This window comes from Centrocercus urophasianus, unplaced genomic scaffold, assembly GCF_019232065.1.
Source record: "Centrocercus urophasianus isolate 14NV4802_14NV808 unplaced genomic scaffold, USGS_Curo_1.0 seq_11, whole genome shotgun sequence".
Taxonomy (NCBI): domain Eukaryota; kingdom Metazoa; phylum Chordata; class Aves; order Galliformes; family Phasianidae; genus Centrocercus; species Centrocercus urophasianus.
Genome location: NW_024884253.1, coordinates 33159764 through 33180359, shown reverse-complemented (window position 1 = coordinate 33180359; position 20596 = coordinate 33159764). Strand labels below are relative to the sequence as shown.

Below are 20596 nucleotides of genomic sequence, written 5' to 3'. Positions count from 1 at the left end.
CAGACAGTGTCTGCGATATTTCAGAAATAAAAATGGCGGGCTTCCTTAAGATTAGCAATGAGCAAACTCTATCATTTTTTTTTCCTAGTGTCAAATTAAATAGGAAGTAGTATCTTTAATTTAAATGCATTTACAGTGTCATAGAAGAGAATTTGAACCATCAATTTGCAATCCATATACATTTAGTTTCACATAAAAGAGTACCCCAGTGAAATCTTAATTCACATGAGTTACAGGGACAAGAAAAAAATGTTACTTACAACTTGGGTAGGGCTTCTAAATAGCCATAATTTTTTTATTTTTTTTTTTTTTTAAATGCCATTAGTCTTACATCAGCAAAGAAGCTTCTCCCAGAGCTCTACAGAAGTCTGCCTTCAAGGAATAAGGCCCTTCATCCAACCAGAACTGAGTGCAATAGTGTCCATGCCAGCACCAACAGAATCTATTCTTTTTTTCTAAGTGAGTAAATTATTGACTTGATTTCTGTATTTAGATAACCTCAAGCATTTTGTCTTCAATACAATTTTCCATAATTTTCAGTTCTTCTATAAGGCTTCTTTCCTATTCCCCTGACTTTGTGAAATTTGGAGCCTTTTTTTTTTTTTTTTTGTGATTTTTGATGTGCATACCGCACATCACTTATGTTATATAGCAAATATTGCATAATAATTCATTTCTTCAGTAAAATAAATCTGCAGGAACCAAGTTATATCCTCTGCTATTTACAGAAAAAGGCAAGTGTCCGATTCTAGGCAAAAGACATGGGATACTGCAGATATAGTATTGGGTGCTACAAATCAGCAGATATTCCAGGTGGCATTACATCCTGCTAGGTAATAAAGGAATCCTCAAAAGCAAGCCTACTGGACATTCACAGCAGATACCAATAATACTAGCAATATCTGATCTAGTTTTCTTATTAAAATAGAACTATAGATTCATATATATTTATATATATTTACATAGTCTTTTCATTAAGGAAAATAGATGCAAATGTAGGAAAAAGATAAATCAAAACTATTTTGCTGTATGAGATAAGATACATTTACTGAACAACCCTAGGAAGTTAGATACAGAAGCCAGCTTCTGATCCTTTCAGTCTCGATAAATTTCTATATCTATACAGCATGCAGCTCAGGAGAACTGAAGTCCTTACAGGAGAACTTCTAACTCCTTACCTACTTTTGTCTTAGAGGCCTAGAATAAATAATTTCATCTCTCTATTGAAAGAAGAATTTTTAAGCGTAACAGAAATGCTCTGGCAGCCTCAGCCTCTATCCCAGTGACAGAGCTCTGCATGTCAGAGCTGTAGCTCCAAGCTGCCTCAGAATTTCCTGCACTGCACTGTAACTGCCTTCTGCTGCTGGAGCAGTAGATGTGCTTGGAGTGGGGTTAAGGTGCTTGGCCCCCATTGCTTCCCACCTGCTCCCCAAGTGATTTGTTTTCATACCATCAGCCCTACGCTTGGCATTCTTGTCACGCTCTTTTCAGTCTGAATGGTCTTCATTCTCACAGCCACAAAACATGACAGAGTTCAAGATACCAGCTGACACTTGTATACCATGGAGCCTCGAGAACTCATCTTAAGGAGCTTGTTCTCACTCTCTCTTTTACTGCTGGGATTTGTGGCTTCCCAGAAGTCATCTCCTTTGTCTTGTGTCAGGAGTGACCTGGATTTCAGACAAGCCTCCGTAACCTACTTGCTAGAATTCCCCAACTTAGGAGGACAACCTCAACAGCATATGCTATCATCATCATGTTCATCAAAAGCAATGTGTATTTCCATACAAAGGTAGACAGGTGCTGTGCAGCAGGGAGAGATGTACTACATAGCACCTCTCCGAGAGCCAAAGCCCTTTGGTCCCATGGCAATTGCTCTGACTGCTTCTTTTTGCGTGTAGCAGTCAGCCTGTAAGCCAGCTGCAGGCCTTGCAGCATGAACACCAAGGCAGGGAAACTAATTGGTACTGTCTATACCAGACTAGTAATGTACTAAACTTTCACTTTTTTTTTTTCCCCAGAGGTACATATTGCTTAAAACATCTACACTGTTTCTCAAATCTTTATGATAGATTCTGTTGATTTATGAAAGCTAAAGTGAAAACAGAAATCATCTCCAGAGCAAATGCTGAAGTTATTAGGACTTTCACAGCTCTTAATTATAAGAAAGTCTATCATTTGGAAAGCAAAAAGTGAAAATTTAACTTAATAAAGGGTTCCAGATCTACTTTCTGTAATAAAGTGCTGTAGGAACTCAGAACAGCAGCCTGATCTGGTCTCCACTACAAAAAGCCATTTGATTTATAAAGAAGTCTCCATGCTGCTGCAAATCTTGGCTAAAAAAGCAGGTTCCTATTAGCCCCTGTGGATCATCAAAAATAGCCTGAAGTCTATCTTTGCAAAGCACAACATGGACATTTTGAACCCAGTGCAAGATGCTTCAATCACAAACCTAGCGCATTTGCCTCTGTTCTGTAGCCTGTGCTGAAACTTGCAGTACAGGAAAGCTGAGAACTGTAGAGAAAGTGAACGTATTTAGAGCAGAAGTCTGTCCAGCCCCCTTCATTGTTTGAAGCAGAGGCAATTGAGCTAATAATCTCAAAGATTAAAAAAATTAATATCTGATTATACTGAATCAAGAGTTCTCGCAGCAAAGGGAAATTAAGTCTTCATTGGGAAACACCATTCCTGTTGTTCCTATTGCTTGTCTGAAGAACACAGTGCCAGCTCTAGGTTTTACCAGCAGCTATCAAATACTCTGGGATTTCATCAGGAGTGTGCATTTAAGTGGACTGCATGAAGTCTGACAATTGCAGAGATAACTGCAACGGAAAAACATTCTTGAAGTAACTCTTCTCTCTACAAATAGTATGGAACATTGGAGGGTATATCTGAATATTAAAAAAATATATTTTACTAACAGAAGCATTCTCTTTCTCCCTTCCACAAAGACTTTTTTCCACTAAACAGCTGTTGGGATGAATCACACTTTAAAGAGGAGCTATCAACAAAAGGGTGTTTTAATAAACACTGTTCTTTATTCCTTGTGTTTTAATGACTGATATAATTAGAATGAAAGTTAAGGGAATATTTGTTTTCCTTCCCTTCAGGGCTACTTTGAAACAGTTTGACTTGCAAACAGGATTTCAAACTCTCACAGCTATACTGCTGAAGCATTTTGATGCTGTACAAGAAAATAAATAAACAAGCAAACAGTCAGGCAGCAAGAACATCACCCGAAATCTTTATCTGCCAAGTGGTTACAGTAAAGGACTGTGTGGAAGTTAGCTGTCCCAGGCTCTTTGGCTGATTCAGCTTTGTAAATCCCCATTGCTAAAACAGAGAACAATGACACATTTCAGAAATATCATGAAGCTTGACAGCTCAGGCTTCTCAGGAATTTTCTAGGGCCCAGTTACAGACTGTCTGTAGGTCAATATTGATATTCAGTTATTCGTAACTGAAAGGTATTAGTTAAAAGCTGAAGCCACAAGTTATTTTCTGCTAGTTCAGAATAACTGGCATTAGAAAAGTTTCTTTTATGAACTTCACCATGAATGGATCAGAGACTGTGTTGCACAGTCCTTCATTCCATTCACCTTCATGAAAGAGTCAACTGCTAATATACTAGAAGGCATTTTATCCAGATGAGGTGTGGATTCACAATTTTCTGTCAATAAGTTAGAATGCTGACTCATTCTATCTGTACATATGTATAGCTCTGAGTTAGCAGAGATAAGCTAGGCAATGCCTGATTTAGCAAGCCCTTACAGCTGCATGCATAGACAGTACCTGATATGCCATAAAATCTGCTGCACAAAGACAACTCTTTTGGAAAGTTTCAAAGAATTTGAACTAGCTGAATCAGCTAATGCCCAGCTAGCACTTCGAGTGGCACTGCCAGTCTGCCAATAGGAGTCCTGAGGCTGAACCTCAAACCTCGACCACAGGCTTCAGAGGAAAACAGTTATAGACTTCCAAGAAGCTGTGGAGATCCTAGAATTTGGTTTGAGTTAAGAACCAAGTCTTTAGTCACTCCAAAAATTTTTTGTGAAACATTAGCAATTCATAAAGGATCATATATATTTAATATATATATCTTTTGGATGCTTGACCTACAGAATCAAAACCACAGGTTTTTTCCTTTTCTGTCTGAAACAATCTCTATGAAGACATGTAAAGCTTCATAGTTTTCGTGGATTTTATTTTGGAGGTAGAGTAGTCCAAAGAGTGCTACCATTCATCCTTGCCATGTATGTATACTCAGCTATATCCAGAAGCCTCAGACGCACTCCCTACATGCAAGCAGATTAATAACAGCACACCAGTCCTATTCCTTCAAGAAAATTAGATAAATTTTCCATTCCATTTACAGTTACATATGATCATGAAAAAGCAGACCTTTACTTCTGGAGTTGATGGTATAAGCAAGATCTGCTTGCTTATGTAGAATGTAGGTAGACAGTTTGCTGGTAAGCAACATCCCTATTAGCTGACATGAAACTTTAGTGAGCCAGATGCACTACAAATCTGCTGGAATCAGTTGGACAAATTGTACATAAAATACTCTTCCAAGACTTTACAATGATTATGGGCCACAAAACACAGGAGGGCAGAAGTACAGAAGCAGAGCACAGAGTATTGGGTACAACTCATCACAGCCATGATTGTAAAGGAGATGGCAATGTCCCATTGAGAAAAATCAAAGATGAAGCTCACTGTGGGGACCTGGAGATGTCTAGGTGGTGTTGCTGACTTGTAAACAGGCTAGACAGGACAGCAGATGATGCCACAAAACCTAGTGACTTAGCAGGAATTTTGAGATATTTGATAATTGAATGTGGATTCTTTCACATCTACATTGGAGACTCAAACCCAATGCTTTGGGTCACTCCAAAAGTAACGCTCCTATTTATTTCCACAGAAACTACAACAGATACAAAGAACACGTTAACAGTATTTGACAGACTAAATTCTCAGCATAAGGTAAACATAATCAGATACATATCTCAAAGCCCGATTTTCATTATACATCAAAGAACAAGCTGAACCAGATCCTAGCCATATAGAAATGATGTATATATTTTTTCTCCTGAGACAATATTCAGTGTATCAATGCCAAGTGTGTAATGGTTTGTTTATATTTGATACAGAGAATGTAATTTATACCAGCTGCACCAGGCTCAGTGGCAAGAGGGCTTTCCCTGCCTGCAGATAGTGGCTGCCTGTGTCACACCCTGTCACCATGCCTGTGCTGCAAAGAGTCTCTTCAAATTCACAGCAAATTAAGAAGACTAGACATAAACATAAAAGCATTAAATGACTGAGTTCAACTTCATGGTCATAGGCAACATTAGCCTTACTGGTAGCAGATCTCACTGCTCTGGGAACAGGGGCTAAATTTTGCAGGATCCTCTCTCATCCTTTGGCTTGAACTCTTAGTAGAGACAGTGCCCCAGAAACAAAGTTCTTTTTCCAGCTTCACTCTTATCCTGCAGCTCATCACACTTTTGCTAGTCCTGCAAAAATCTGATTGAAAATGCTGCAACAGGAACAGAAATCTTATTCCCCACTATTTCCCCACTGAAATACTTATGGTAATGGTAATTTGTAAATAAATGTTGAAAATAATGTTATTAAAAGCACGTAGAGATTGCAAATGCATTCTAGCAAGATCCAATCAATAACACCAACCAATTATTTCTAACCACATTACTTGCACTCTCTTGGACTTACTGTTATATAATGTTGCTGATCAAATTTAGATCAATATTTTGTACTTTCAATTATGAGACACCTTAACTTGGGTGAATGACGGATGCTATTGCAGTAAAGAAGAGTTCAAAGTGTTGCCCTCACGTGAGTCACATCAGCTGCAGTCTTTAAAAAGGAATATCAGGAGTTTAACTAACATCTGAATTTCCTGTTACATAAGGATAAAATTTTAACTCAACCCAGAGATAGCTGGACCCTGTTTAGTAATAATTTAAACTGTTAGCTCACAGCTGTAACAAGAAAAGTTCATTTTGCAAGAACATGATGGCCTACTCTGTTTATCTTCTGAAGGGTATAAACACAGACATCCTAATTTAGGAATTTTTTGTCCTCCTGCAAAGCAGCCCAAAGGGGAAATTCTAGAAGTTGCACAAGAAAAATAGTCCCTGCACGGTCACTGTATAAGACCACGACCTTAAAAAAAAAAAAAAAAAAAAAAAAAAAAAAAAGCAGCAGCAAGCAGTGAGGTTTTTTTTTTGTTTGTTTGTTTTTTGTTTTAAATGCAGACCATAGCTACAGTATCCAGATCCTGCATCCCCCTCCTAAGACTGATTCACTGATTCGGCTTCCCTGGTTCATAGAGGCTTGTTATCATTGCTTTTTCCAACTCTACCTGTCCTGAACCTGCAAAGCAACATGCAGAGCCAGGCTCTCTGGCAGCCTGGTGCCTAGCAGGGTTGTGCCCACCAGCAGGGGCATGCACCTGGCTGTGAGTGCCACCGGTCCCCAGCCCTCCCAGTTCAGTCTTCTTGGAAGCAGTGCTTGGGTGGTGTCATGCTCAAAGGTTTTCCTCACATTTTGCTGTAAAGCAGTGCACTTTCTGCTATTTACACTATAGCATCTTCCCTGATCTACCTCAGGCTACTGGCATGAAGAAGCATCACTTAAAAAGTAATTTAGCAAACAAGTATACTTTCCCTAGGGTGCAAATAAGAGGAAAAGTTGTAGTCAATAGCTAATGTAAGCAAAAGGTGCCTTGGGGGAACCCTAAGAATCACGTCTTTGAAACCAGCAATAACTTCTGGTGCTATTGGTCCTGAGGCAGCAGCAGTCAACATTGTTTAAAAAAGCTCCCTTATGGTGTACTCATTAATTAACTGCACTGTTTGTTGATTCTAGATTGATTCAGTTAGTTCTCTGGAGAGTGTTTTTGGAAACTCAGTAATGCCTTGATGCAGAATTTCATCTTCAGGCCCTAAATTCCCAGGATGCTGCTTTACTGGGACATATAGAAGACAAAGTAAAAAAGGAGAATTTGTTAAACAAAAATGATAATCACAATATTTTAAATTCAGATGTAATTTTTGAAGATTTTCCCCACAGAGCTAAAAAATTACCTGCAGCAAAGTTTGACAGACAGGCAGGCTTTATCAAACAGAGAACCAGACAAATAGCATGCAAAGCAGATAGGAAAGTATTTGCTCCTAATTACTCAAGAAAGCATTTTAATTAAGTTGTTTGCCAATTAATGCCTCTTTTCTTAGTATTCCATAAATATTTAAGCATGTTACATAAACTTTTCTTCACAGGAACACTTACAAATATTAGTAAAGATATTTTGGGAGGATCTTGTAACACAATACACTTTAAAATGTGAGTGTTCTTTGCTATTCTTGTGAATAAATAAGCACAGAAATGTGCTTTATTTTGCAGGAGAGCTAGAATTTGAAGGGAAATACATGCAGATCCTTCTCCTCTTTTTGTATTCCTCCAGACTGATGACTCAGTGGTTTATACAAGCAGACCTATTACGATAAACTATTTCACTTCAAAAAAGCTAATTGACAACAAACAAGAAGCAAGAGGGGGAATTAAAATGACCTCAGCATTTAGCTCAGGTATAGCCAGGTCTCTGCCTGTCTCCATCAGAGCCTACGTGGCACACAAGCTCTCTGTCCCAGCCCACTCAGAGCAGAAGGCACCCGTGAGTGGAAATGAAATACTCAGCCTAAATACACATCCTGCTCCATTCCAGCAAGCCTACGGTGCTCCGAGCACAGAAAACAAACCTCTCTTTCTCCTCATAAGTTAACGACTTCCTGTTTTTATGGCACAGCTGACTTTAGATCTCCACATAGGCACTTTATCTGTTTATTTATTCATTGATTTGCTCTCCCTAGAACATTCCTTCCTAGCCCAAGGTTTGCTTGCTAAATGACCACAGCTTCCCCTTATCTCAGAAATTTGTTTTAGATTTTGAAACCAGTATCCTGTCCCATACCCCTTTCACTTTCATTAGCCTTTTATTACTGGAACAGGCTTTGCATGATGATTCAGGAGAAACAGCTGTTCAGGATCAGAGGGGACACAGGCAATGGGGCTTGTGCTGGGGGAGATCAGGGAGAGGAGGACACTCAGACTGGTGAAGCCTCAGCATTTCATGAGCATTACAGTGCATGGAGCTGGCTGGTGCATCCCACCCAACATTTCCTCAGTCCACGCGTTTGTAAGATGGAGGGAAAGCCTGAAAAAGACCTGTTTGGACGCCTCAGCTAATTTTATAACTCTCCCCCTTCCTCTTCTCTTGCACATTTTTATCTCCCACAGTTCCTCATTCAGACATAGGGTGATTTATGGGGCTGCCTTGCCTATGGAGGCAGCCGAGCTACAAGGTCAGAATGGAGATCTGTTTGCAAAACAGAGTAGTAAGTTATTAATTAGGTTAAAGAAGAATTTTCGCAATCTGTGCTTTCAAAATCATCAGGGAATCAAGCAAATGAAATGCCAAAAAGAACTGTTTATTCATAATTTTCTTTAAAAAGAAACAAAAACCACTCTCTGTTCAATCTATTCCTATCACAAGAAAGGAAGATGCTGAAGAAAATTTTCCCTAGTAGGGGGGTTTCTTTGTAACTGAGTCACAAAATAAAACCTTGAAATTCCATTGAATTAACCACTTTTTCTGCTTTCTCTCCTGATTTTTAGAAGCAAGACAAAGCAGGAGATGACAAGCCCCTGAGGAAAAAAAAACAAGTTGCAAGAGGCTAAACAGAAGATAAGAGCTACATAACAGGTAAATAGGATAAAGTTCTCAAGTGTTTAAATGAAAGTTTGCACAAGGGGGTCCCGCGTCTTACTCAGGACCCTGAGTTCTGCTATGCCATGAATAATAAGCAACAACGCGACTTCATCTTACAATATACAACCCCTTTCAGGGCTTTTGCTCCTGGTCACACCTAGAGTCCTAAAAATGCACATTAAGAAGTACTTCCACAAGTAGAGAAGCAGAATCATGCTTACCTTTCACCAAAATCAGCATCTTATTTCCAACTTGTGTACAGAAAATACATAGATACACTGCACAAGGGTCCCTCAGCCACATCACATAGAACAGCTCAAAGAAGCAAGACCTCCTTCACTACAGAACATTTTATCTCTGCTCCTTAAAACAGTGAGATCAAGAGCTGAAAGTTTTCACCTGTGTTGATAGGCAACACCTCACTACTGATAAGAACTAGAAAATTTTCTATATTTGTAGCTACTTACAGAGAAAATAAACTGTCTGGATAAATAGCAGGGGCTCATAATACCTAAGAAGTCTTAGTGTTTCGCAGAGGGTGTGATCCCTGTGTTATACAGGTCAGTATTTAGGTACTGAGTACAACTAGGGAAGCTGTCCACCATAGGGCTAATACTGTACGTTTGGGAGAAGCAACTGTGCTTAGCTCACCAGCATGCCTCCAATTTGAGGATGTACATCAGTAATATCAAAGGGTGATGCATTTACCAGTGTCATGCAGAACAGCCAGTTGTGGCAACAGTACCAGTGTGCTGTGGAAGGGAAGTGGAGCCCCATGTTTCCTGTGTTCAGGGCAGCCAAGCCTTTTTTCCATTTGCTGTTTTGAGCTGCAGCTACAAGCTATAGATAGTTTTAAATGAATGGCAAGCACAGGGACAACAATGTACATGTATCAAGCACAGATCTTCCACTAGGCAGACAAGAAGGTTTTAGTGTTAAGCAATGCCTGCCTGAAGTCTTTCGTTCTCTTGTAGCAGCTGTATGAAAGAGACAAGACCTTTGCTTAAAGACTTGTTTTCTGGATTTTTCTGAGTCCAGACTTTTTTCTGGTGGCAGTAAGTCAAGGCTTTGAATTTTGGAGCAGTGACTTTGCATTGCCCTTCAAGCAAAAGGAGGGAAAGGTATACTCAATGTAATCAGTTTGCAATTGGATATGTAGGAAGAGTGTTTCTTTTCCATCACACGCTATGCTTATGATGATTTTTTAAAAAAACTTTATCATGTCTCTTCCTCAAATTCAACAGTTAATGAGATTTAAGGAAATAAAATGTCCGTGTCTCCTTAGCAGTAATCAATCTGATGGCTAAAGCAAGGGATGGGAGAAAAATAGAGATCTTTGGCCCTTCTTAGTACATTTGTTACCTTTGTCTGCCATAAGGAAAGACATCTATGAGAATCTGGAGGAACTCCAAATATTTGCCAGCTGGTTTTGAATGTTCTCAGCTGTGTATGCTGTTGGATAATCTTACACTTATTTTGTGCTGTTTGTTGCTGCCAGATAGTGTTACTGTTTAATGACAGTGTTAGAGAAGGCAAAAGTAGGTCCTGCTTCTGAGCTAGAAATAAGCTTGCATATTTTCAACTGAAAGTTGATCCAGTCTAGAAAGAGAAAAATATCCCCCCATGTTTTCAGTTGGCTGCTCCTCCTAATACTGATGGGAAAATAAACAATTTTCAAGTCTTTGATTTTATCTTCCCTTCCATTATTAAGGCCGATACTTTTCACTTATATGAAAAAAAAAAATCGGAGTAGAGACTAAAAATGCTTGCAGAATTTCTGACAGATCTGAAGATCTTGCCTTAATCCTCTCCCTTTACCATGCAGTAAGTTTTGATGTTTTTCCAGTCAGGATCATGTGGTTTTTTTTTTTGTTTGTTTGTTTTTTTGTTTTGTTTTTGTTTTTTTGGTCTGCTCCTAGATTTAAATCTAAATTTCATAGGCAGTCAGATACTCCTGTTTTCTAAACGTTTACCCAGCAGTTCAATGACCCATTACTATTCTATTTTTGTTTTAGAAAAGATGCTCTCAAAATACATGCCAAGGACAGCAAAATAAATAGGATCTTGACCCCTGAAGTCACTGTCAGCTTCTTCCCAGCACAAAGTCTAATTAAAGACACTAGTGATCTGCTGGAAATTTTGTTGGGCTCTGTGAAAACTGTGCATCAGAATTTGTTTAGAGAATGTGGTGTGTTTATTCAGAGAATTAACTCAAAACAGCTGAAATTCTTAGTTAAAAATACTATGGGTTTGATCAATAACGTATACTTTGTTTTTTAATCTGCTTTTATGTTAATAAATTCTCCACTCTTAGGTACTTATTTCTCCTTCTAATTCTCCTCATGCTTTTAGCTATCATTTTCCTCCTTCTTACAGAAATGTTCTACTCCTATTCTAACTATGGAAATAAATCATCAGTTACAACACTATTCACCTGTTAACTTTGCTTCAGTTAGGCTGATCAGTGAAAGAATGGATGCCACCAAAATCCACAGTTAGTTGTAAATTAGCTTGCATTTCTAGAAATCTCTCATTAATTATCTATGTTTTCACTCCCATGATTAAAACCTGTTAAGAACCCCTTTTCCTGCAGACTACACCCTCTGAGGTTAGAGTTTTTGGACAACTCTCAACAGATAGATTCTATTAGAAAATAAAAATATGTTACAAGCAAAAGCTCTTCCCAGCAAAGAATCATTTTGTTCCAATCTCAGCTTGTTTTGTTTTGTGTTGGAATTATTCACTTTTTTCCATGGATGCAAACAAACAAACAAACATTAAGTAGATATCCACTTCAGAAGAATTTTTGATTACAGATTTGCTATAAATAAAGTCCAAACAATAGTCTAACATTTTTTTTTATCCCAAAAATATTCACCGAGGTAGCTTTTGAATCTTCTGGGACAATTCTCACTGAATCTAAATCACATTAACTTGTTGGGTTTTAATTGACTCTGCTATTAGAACGAGCGTTGTAGGCAGAACCCCAGATCTGGCCTGCAATTAGCAGGGCTCTGTCTATGCTGTGGCACTCAGGCAGTTTCCAGGAACATGCTGGCTCTGAGTGGGTGAAATGTGGGGTTTTTGCCTTCTTTACTTCACCATCCCAGAACTTCTTTTTTCTTCACATAGAAAGGCTTCCTGTGTGCAGACATTGGGCAAAAGACACAGTATGCTGCCAAACACCTGCCCTAATCAGAGAGATCTGGGCCCTGCTATATGCATGCAACCATACATCTGTTTAGAATCATAGAATCGTTAACGTTGGAAAAGATCTCTAAGATCACCTAGTCCAACCATCAACTCATTCTCACCATGCCCACTAATTCCCATCCCTCAGTGCCACATCTCCACAGTTCTTGAACCCCTCAAGGAATGGTGACTCCACTGTCTTCCTGGGCAGACTGTTCTAATTCATTACCACTCTTTCTAAGAAGAAATTTTTCCAAATATTCAGCCTGAACCTCCACTGGTGCATTTTGAAGCTATTCCCTCTCATTCAGATGCAGCTTAAGCAGGATGTCTGTAGGCTGGAATGATGCTCAGGGCCATGTAATTGAAGCAGCTTCGAGGAAGTCTACAAATACTCTTTCTTACAACTGGCTTTTTACTTTTACCTCCAGGACACTTTCTAAGTGACACGTGACCATAAAGGAGCACAGAGTTTTGCAAGAGGAATATTCCCTCAGGTCCCAGAAGGGCTTGAAATTTCAATTGTATGGTCTCCACATCTAGCTGATATAGGAATAAAAAATGAATAATAGCTTTGTTCAAATAGGACAGGAAAATGAAAACTCCCATGTGCATCTGGTGCTCTGGAGATGTGCAGCTGGCATAGGGGGTAGGATGAGCAGGCAGCAGCTGCTCTTTGTGGTACATTCCTCTTGGGATTGAGCCTACCTCTAGACAGGAATACATCTGGGAATTAGCACTAGCTGAATGAGAAGTCCCACCTAGCTCAACCAGTCAGTGGGGACTGCACAGGGGACTCATGCGTGGAGGGAAGAAGACAACCAGCAGCAGCCTCTGCGAGTGTACAGACTTGTGTTTCATAACCTCAGAGCGTAGACCACATATGTGGCACTTACCTCCCTCCTCATCCAGGCTTTTCTCACTGTCCCACTGCTAGCACAGTTAGAGCAGGTCAAAGTACTCAGCACAACCCTCTCTTCTGAAGTGCTGCTCTCATCTGCTACGAAAAGACCTATGCAGTCACAGGGAATTGCAGTCCACAACAAAAAAATAATGCAATCATAGAATCATGGAATGGCGTGTGTTGAAAAGGACCATAGAGACCATCTATCAATCATCTTTCAATTTCCTGCCACAGGGTCGCCAACCACCAGACCAGGCTGCCCAGAATCACATCCAGCCTGAGCTTGAGTGGCTCCAGGGATGGGGCATCCGCAACCTCCTTGGGCAACCTGTTCCAGTGCATCACCACCCTCTGATTGAAAAAACTTCCTCCTAATATCCAACCTATATCTCCCCTGTCTCAGTTTAAAACCATTCTCCCTTGAATCCTGCCCCACCAAGAGGCTTTGGGTGGATTTAGGGACCTACTGAACAGAGGAAATGAAACTGGGTGTCCCACCTACTAGCTTCTCCAGGTGCTGCCACTCAGCAAACCTGTGCTCTGCATAGTTGATTAGTTGATTAAAGGGAGACCAAATCCCTGCTTTTCGTGAGGTTTCCATAACCTGATATTTATCACTCCTCTCAGTGGTATTCTAGCATCTGTCTGCTTTTAAAATCTTGTGCCATGCCCCTGCTGACTTTCAGCAATCCTCTACTTCATGCAGTGTCCTTTTTAAACCTCACTTCAAGCCACTTAACTCACCCCAACTACCACATGTGTAATCTGCTGACTTCTCAGACTGAAGGTCTGCCACTACGTTTTCACCACTATGAATTTTAGATGCAACAGTGGGCTTGGCCTGTAGGCCAAAAAATGTAAAGCTAATGTAAATTGGCAACATGCCCAGCTGGATATCCCATGGAACAAATGTACAATTTGTCAATTTCAACTTCTATCAGAAGTGCTTATGTGTAGATGTGTAGCAAAAGGACCTTTGTAAGGGTATATGGCTCAGTAGTTAGAAAAAAATCATCCTGAGAATGAAAATCAACATCCAATTTTACCATCGCATGTAGTTTTCAGTCACTAGCTCACAGAATTACAGTCAGGGTCCCACATCCTGGCTGTCATTAGCAGCAGCCTGCAATAGTCCCTCACATGGGATTTACTTCCTCCTCTTTTCTTTATGGACTCTGATAGAAAGGAGTATTTAAGGTTTTTCATTGTGCAGAGATATAAAAGGCTAAGAAGAGGCAGTGCATATCTACCACGTCATTCAGATTCTCCTTGCTTTTAAATTACTTCAACCTGCAACTATTGATGTATAGGCAAACAAATGTCAGAATAAATCCCTCACTTTGTTCTCCCCTGACACATTACAAAGATAACAGCTTCCACTAAATTTGGTTAAGCCTTTTCAGAATATCTACTGACCTACTCCCAATCCAAATCTCTTAAAACTGAGTCTAATTTTGTCGCCGTCCAAACAACAAAAATATCTATGATACATTGAAATATATCTAAAGTGAATTAAGAATTAAGAGTTTTCACTTTAGTTATAAGAACTAGGTATTAAAAAAAAAAGAAAAAAAAAACCCCAAAATATCTCGAACTGTAGAGATCTCCTGTCTGCATCATGGTCCTTTAAAATCTGTCCCTGACTCTTCTAATCTCTTATGGGTCTCCAGAATGAAAATAGCTTACTTATCCCATATCTGAGTATTTTCCACTACAGCCTGGATTTTGTTAGTGAATACAGTTTTCAGAACGCAAATGATATTTAAGCTCAGTTGCAAAGACAGGCACACAAATCCATTTTTATATATGTCATCCACTTCTGTAGGGATGAAGATCAAAATCCTTAATATCCTCCTTCTAGCCCTCTTTAAACAGAGATTTACACACAGATTTATTTCAATTCCAGTTGATAATGACTTATAAGAGTCTTGATGTCTTTGGAAAAATCAGCCTTGGCAGTTCTCCATTGACCCCCACAGTCAAGAGCATCACATCAGCTTGAAAATGGCTTATTTGTGTGGCTGAAAAGAAAATCCAATCTATTTACATATTAGGTCAATTATTTTCATTAAATGTTATCATAAGTCTTCTTTTAAGTGTGCTTGGCATGATTCAAGTCTGATGTTCTCACAAGATATCTGCTAAATATTAATCATATTGATATTTCTATTAACATAACCTGTTTTCAGGTTAAAAGGTTTACCTTTTGTGCCAGGGGAAAATAGTATGTGGGTTGTATTTTGGTCACAGTAAGTAGTGGTGTATTCATGAAATATCAAACACTTTTTGCACAGTATCAGTTATTTGGAGGAGAAAAAAAATCAATACAGTGTAGAAAATGACAAGAGTAAACATGGAAATTAACTCCTGGCACATCTTTTGTTCTGGGCTGTAATACTCATATTAAGATTGCCCCTTTTTAATAGCTTTCGAAAGAATTTCTTGCATAATGGCATTTTAGTCATCATGTTAATGTCAACAAACAAGGCAGATTAATGCTTATAATCCTGAGCTGTCTCACATTCTGCTTATTAGAACTGTAGGCAGATCTTCATTAGGATGAATGACATCTGAATCTATAAGCTCGTCACAACGGAGGCACCTTCTTGCTGTGGTGTCACCCTGCAGATGACAATGTCGGCCATTATGAATGACACTCCACAATTCGTTACTTCCTGCCTCAAATTGCAGTTAATCTTTCATCCAAACTGTACACATGTGCAGCTTTAAGTGGGCTATCACAGCAAGTACCCAGTAATGCTGCAAGCACATGGAGAATGACAGAAGGTAAATTGCTTGTCAGGAGGTCTGTATTTCAATTCACAGCATATTCCAAACACGTTGTGGTGAAAGCTCTCCACAACAGCTGCTTTCATTGCTAACTATTTTTGATGTAAATGTCAATAAAGCTCCAGGCCCTTTCATATTTTTGGCCAAGACTGTCCATCTTTCCCTATGCAGGCTGGCAGGTTGAGCTCCATTTATCTACTCTTAGGAACATGTCCTATAATAATGATTGTCTCTGGAGACCGTTTAGAGTGATTGAAAGCAGTGATTGGGACAATAGGCTGCTGAATTTCATTGCTGGATTGGGTTGACAGGTGACTGCTTTTATATCCTCTAATCTAGAAGAGACAGAAATAAAAACACAGTTATATCTAATCAACAGACAGGCATCTACAGATTGCAAACCCGTACCTTCCGCTTACCCTTCTCTCTGGAATGACTTGACCACAAACTATTACAGGGCTCACATATTTCTCAGGTGGTCAGAGGGCTTTGAACAGAAGGGAAAAAGCAGCAGACGTGTTGCCTCCCTAGAAACGAGAAGCAGGGAAAGAACTAGTCACAGGCTGTGTAGATCTACCAGTAGAAACACCAGCTGCTGTTTTTAGTAGCTGCAGTTAAGGCATTCATTTTGCTTAATGAAAATCCATGGGAGTTACAGAAAGAAAGAACTTCATTTTTAATCAAAGAGACTATGAATGTTATATATGTTTTCCATGAATTTTAACATACTGATTATAGCAGTGCACTTTATTTATTTGCTTTTTCCTCTGGCACGGCTGACATGTTTTGTCTGGCATCTGAGCAAAAGTTCTGTAAACTCACTAAACTTACGGCGGACTTTCAATTTTTTTTTTTTTTTATTTTATTTATTAAGTTGATAATTAGCACACCACTGGGTTTTCCAGTGAAGATGGGAAGATGATCAGGTAGAATACTGAAAACAGTGTGGCAAGTGGTCTAAAATATTCACTCAGTACCAGCATCTGGCTCCTTGGCAGACCCCAAAGGCAGTTGTGCTGGCACCTTTGAAATTCCCTGTGAGTCTGTGTAGTTGCCTATGGTAACACGGCAGCTGGGCTCTGGCTTCCTTGTCCTTTCTGCTACCACCTTTGCTTCTGTAAATCACATGCACTTCTACCCAGTCATGATGCCCAGGTTGCGTACACTTCCCCCCCTCCTGATTTGTAGATTAGGGGCAGAGGGTTAGAGAGTTTATCCTTGCCCATCTCCTTGTATCTAAATCTGCATTTATGTACTTTATAAACTTTTGTTTATTTGAATACCGAGCAGCTTTCTGTGGCTCTAGGCGATGCTGACAGAAGTCATGAGAACAGTATGATTAAAAGCAGTTAACTGCCCAACCCTTAGTTGTCTGAGACAAGTCTCTGACAAAAACACAAATCAAAAAACTCCACTCCCTAGTGCCTGAGCTCTAGCTTTCAATTAGAAAAAAGAAAATAATGATAATAGAATAAATTTTGAATTCAATAAGCCTACACCAGTAGCAGTTTTATTTTGGAATTTTGAGGGGAAAATATTTGCTTTGTAAGAAATATTTATGGGAAATTTTATTTCTCCATAGAACCAAAAATGGGTCTTTTAAATAAGATTCACACTGGATATTTAATGTAGAAGTTATTCAGAAAGGGAGAAGGAAGTAATTCGTTCCAGATCTTGAAAAACAATCCTGTACATTGAAAACTTGTAAATTGCAATCCATTCTGGTTTAAAAGCTGGTGCGAAATGTTTAAAATCTGGTTAGGATTATAAACAGATTATATGCCACAGAAGTGGTCATGTAAAATTTTACTTTCCTAAAGACAAAATTTTTTTTTGTTGGAACTGTTCAGGCTTCCAGCAAGATACAGCAAGGTAATTTCTAACAGAGGAATTCTGAGTTTTTGAGAAATGCGTGCAGAGTCTATTACAAATCTCCTTAAATGTATTGATTAAACTGAATGACTGTAATGAAAAAAAGGAAATTGAAGCCAAACCAAACAAATAAATAACAAAACAATACACACACACACAAAACACAAAACAAACAAGCAAGCAAAAAAAAAAAAAAAAGAGTCCAAGAGGAAAAGTAAAATACATGAAAAAAATAACTCATGCTTTCTTTTCATACAAATATTCAATTTTTACACTATGGTTGGCTAAGAGAAAGGGAGACTATTAGTGTTTCTGTTGGGAGGGATTAGCAAGCATTGCCCATTCCCCATTGCTGATGCCATAGATGTCACTCTGGCTCTATGTGATTCTTCATCCTTACCTCATATCTTACCTTAAAAATATATCAATGAAAGATTGATTGCCTTGTCAAGAAATGCACAAAAAGCCATCAAATGCATGCTATTTTAAAGACAGAAAGTTTGTTGTGTGCAAGAATATCCACTGAGACATAAAAATTGGAAGTAACTGAGTTTCACAATATCACTGCAGAGCCAACAGTACTAATAGTAAAAACACAGGATCCTGTTCTCACTTTACATATTATAAAAACAAAAACAAAAACAAAAACAAAAAAAACCCACAAAACAAACCACAGATTGTTTTTAATCAGAGAAGTACTGAAATGCATTCACTTCTTATCAGTAGAGAAAGGAAAACCATGGGAAAACACTTGGGAAGACACTAAGGAGGAGGAAAATCAGATAAATTAATAATGCATTATATGAACAGGAAATGTGAAGCTGTGATCATATGTAGAAGCATCACTAATTCCTCAATAGTTTTCAGAAAAGAAGTTGTCCAGTTACTTGAACTACTTTTTCTTGTTTTGTCTTTGTGGGCAAGCTACCAAAGAATTCTGCTACTGGAAAGCCAAGGAAATTGCCTGTTAATTTGGAAATGTGAAAAGTGAAGAAACTGCTTACTGGCTTGCTTCTCATTTCATGTAACTTCCCAGAACACAAATTATTGTTGGATGGGTCTTATTTTCACTCCAATTTTTTCTGCTTACCCAGAGATAATATTTGACACATAATCTCATGAACATTTAGTAACACATTTCATAAGATTTTTAATGAAAAAGTAAGATAAAGCCTGAATTTGAGTTTTGTAAAGTAGGGCTGGGAAGGGCAAGTAACAGTATATGTTTGGATCTTTACAAAAATGAAATAAGTGCTTTTTTACAACTGAAAATGGTACCCACAAGGATCACTGACTCCATACAGGACCATACAAAAAATCAAATTGTATTTCTGAGAGTTTTGTCCAAACATTTCCATAGGCATAGCATTGGTGGGAACCAAGCTACGTCCCCTTGACAGTGCTACAGCAACTAAGCTGCAGCAAAGGCTGGAATGGCACGGTTTGTTGCACAAGTTGTTTTATGTGTAAAGTCTAGGAGAAAATCCCATAGACAGAGCCCACAGGGACAGTTTGACCATTTGTCTCCTGAATACAGTACCACTGATGTGTGTGTTTCCAGAAATTCATCCATATTCTACATGTATTTCAGGGCTGTGGCGCACATCCAAAGCAGACGTGCTCCGGAATTCTGAAAGTCCAATGTCCTGGGCAGAGCTGTTGCCCCAGTCAGAGTGCCAAAGTTCTGGAATTTCTAGGCAGATTTTCAAGATCCTTAAACTCTATCCTCACAGAATTTCTGGCAGGAAAAGGGAGTGTGTCAAAGTGGAAGTTCGATATATGGTAGCCTTTCATACAGTTCCAGTTAAGAACAGCATGGCTTTCTGCATAAAGTCTTAGATCGCATAGGCTGCAGCCTATGTTGAGTGCATATAGAGTACAAATGGAAAGAAGGTAAACATATTATGCAGTTTGCATTTTTGCAGTGGAAGGGGAAATAAAATCTAATAAAACCCATATCCTAGAAATTACTCATAATGTTGTGTTTTGAGTGAATTTTTCCTTTTCTGGCTTTACATTACTTTTTCTATAGGAGTGAGATCCTACGGCTGACTTGAAGTTTGTTCCAAAATCTTAATCTCTTCCTTAATTGTATGCTGTGGTAAGTTTATTTTCCTTTCTTCTGCATCATCCTGGACTAGACAAACTCTGTCTTGAACAAACTCTTTATGGAACACTTTCACAGAAAATTTACATTGCAATCTCTGTCACAGATATTTGCCTCAACTAGATCATATTTTTGGTCTCTCACAGAGGCATCAGCAAGGTGAAATATGTTAGGTAATGTGTGTGTGTGCATGTACACCTCTTCTCTGGTAAAAAAGAACAAGATATCTTTTGAAGGCTTTGAAATAGCGATGCTAGTTTAAACCTAGTCATTTATCCTCAGCAGAAAAGATAAAATCTGATATTTCTGCTGCTAGAAATTCTCCTTGGGTAGTTGTGACTCTTGTGTCTTTTCAGAAGGTCATCTTAATCATAGGATCATAGGATCATAGGATCACAGAATCATAGAATGGCCTGGTTTGGATGGGACCTGAAGGATCATCAAGCTCCAATCTCCCAGCCACAGACAAGGCTGCCAAGACCCACATTTAATACTAGACCAGGCTGACCAGGGCCCCATCCAACCTGGCCTTGAACACCTCCAGGGATGGGCATCCACAGCCTGTCTGGGCAAATTTAATCCATGTACCTTTTGGCTCCTCACTGAACTTAATAGGCTCAGTGAAGAGAGAGAGAAAGAGGGAGAGAAAGCAGAGGGAGGTGAGTCTTCATGTACCAACATAAAACCCAGTGAATTTAAGTTGTGGACCATCTAGGTAGCTAACTTAGTCATATCATTTATGTGTTTAAAGTTAAATGGAGTGAATCTCTCCCAGTAAGGTTAAAACCAAGGTATATGTAAACTCAATTCACTCTTCTGACATACTTAGGGTTCATGAACTCGTCTGATGTGGAATATGTTCAGACATGAAGACTAGATGGTTTATAGATATTCTACACTCCATGAAGCTTTTGTGAAACAGCAGCCCGATGCACTG

The 20596-nt window shown here is 38.9% G+C and overlaps 1 long non-coding RNA gene across 4 annotated transcripts; it reads left to right on the top strand.

The window, feature by feature from the left end:
• Positions 1–8038: 8038 nt before the first annotated feature.
• LOC122155289 lies at positions 8039–11223 on the top strand. Of its 4 annotated transcripts, XR_006167220.1 has the most exons (4): positions 8039–8221; positions 8323–8420; positions 8701–8788; positions 10810–11223. It is a non-coding gene; the product is annotated as an uncharacterized LOC122155289 (long non-coding RNA). The 4 variants fall into 4 exon arrangements; XR_006167218.1 differs by lacking the exon at positions 8323–8420; XR_006167219.1 differs by lacking the exon at positions 8039–8221 and having other exon boundaries at positions 8234–8420.
• The last annotated feature ends 9373 nt before the right edge of the window (positions 11224–20596 follow it).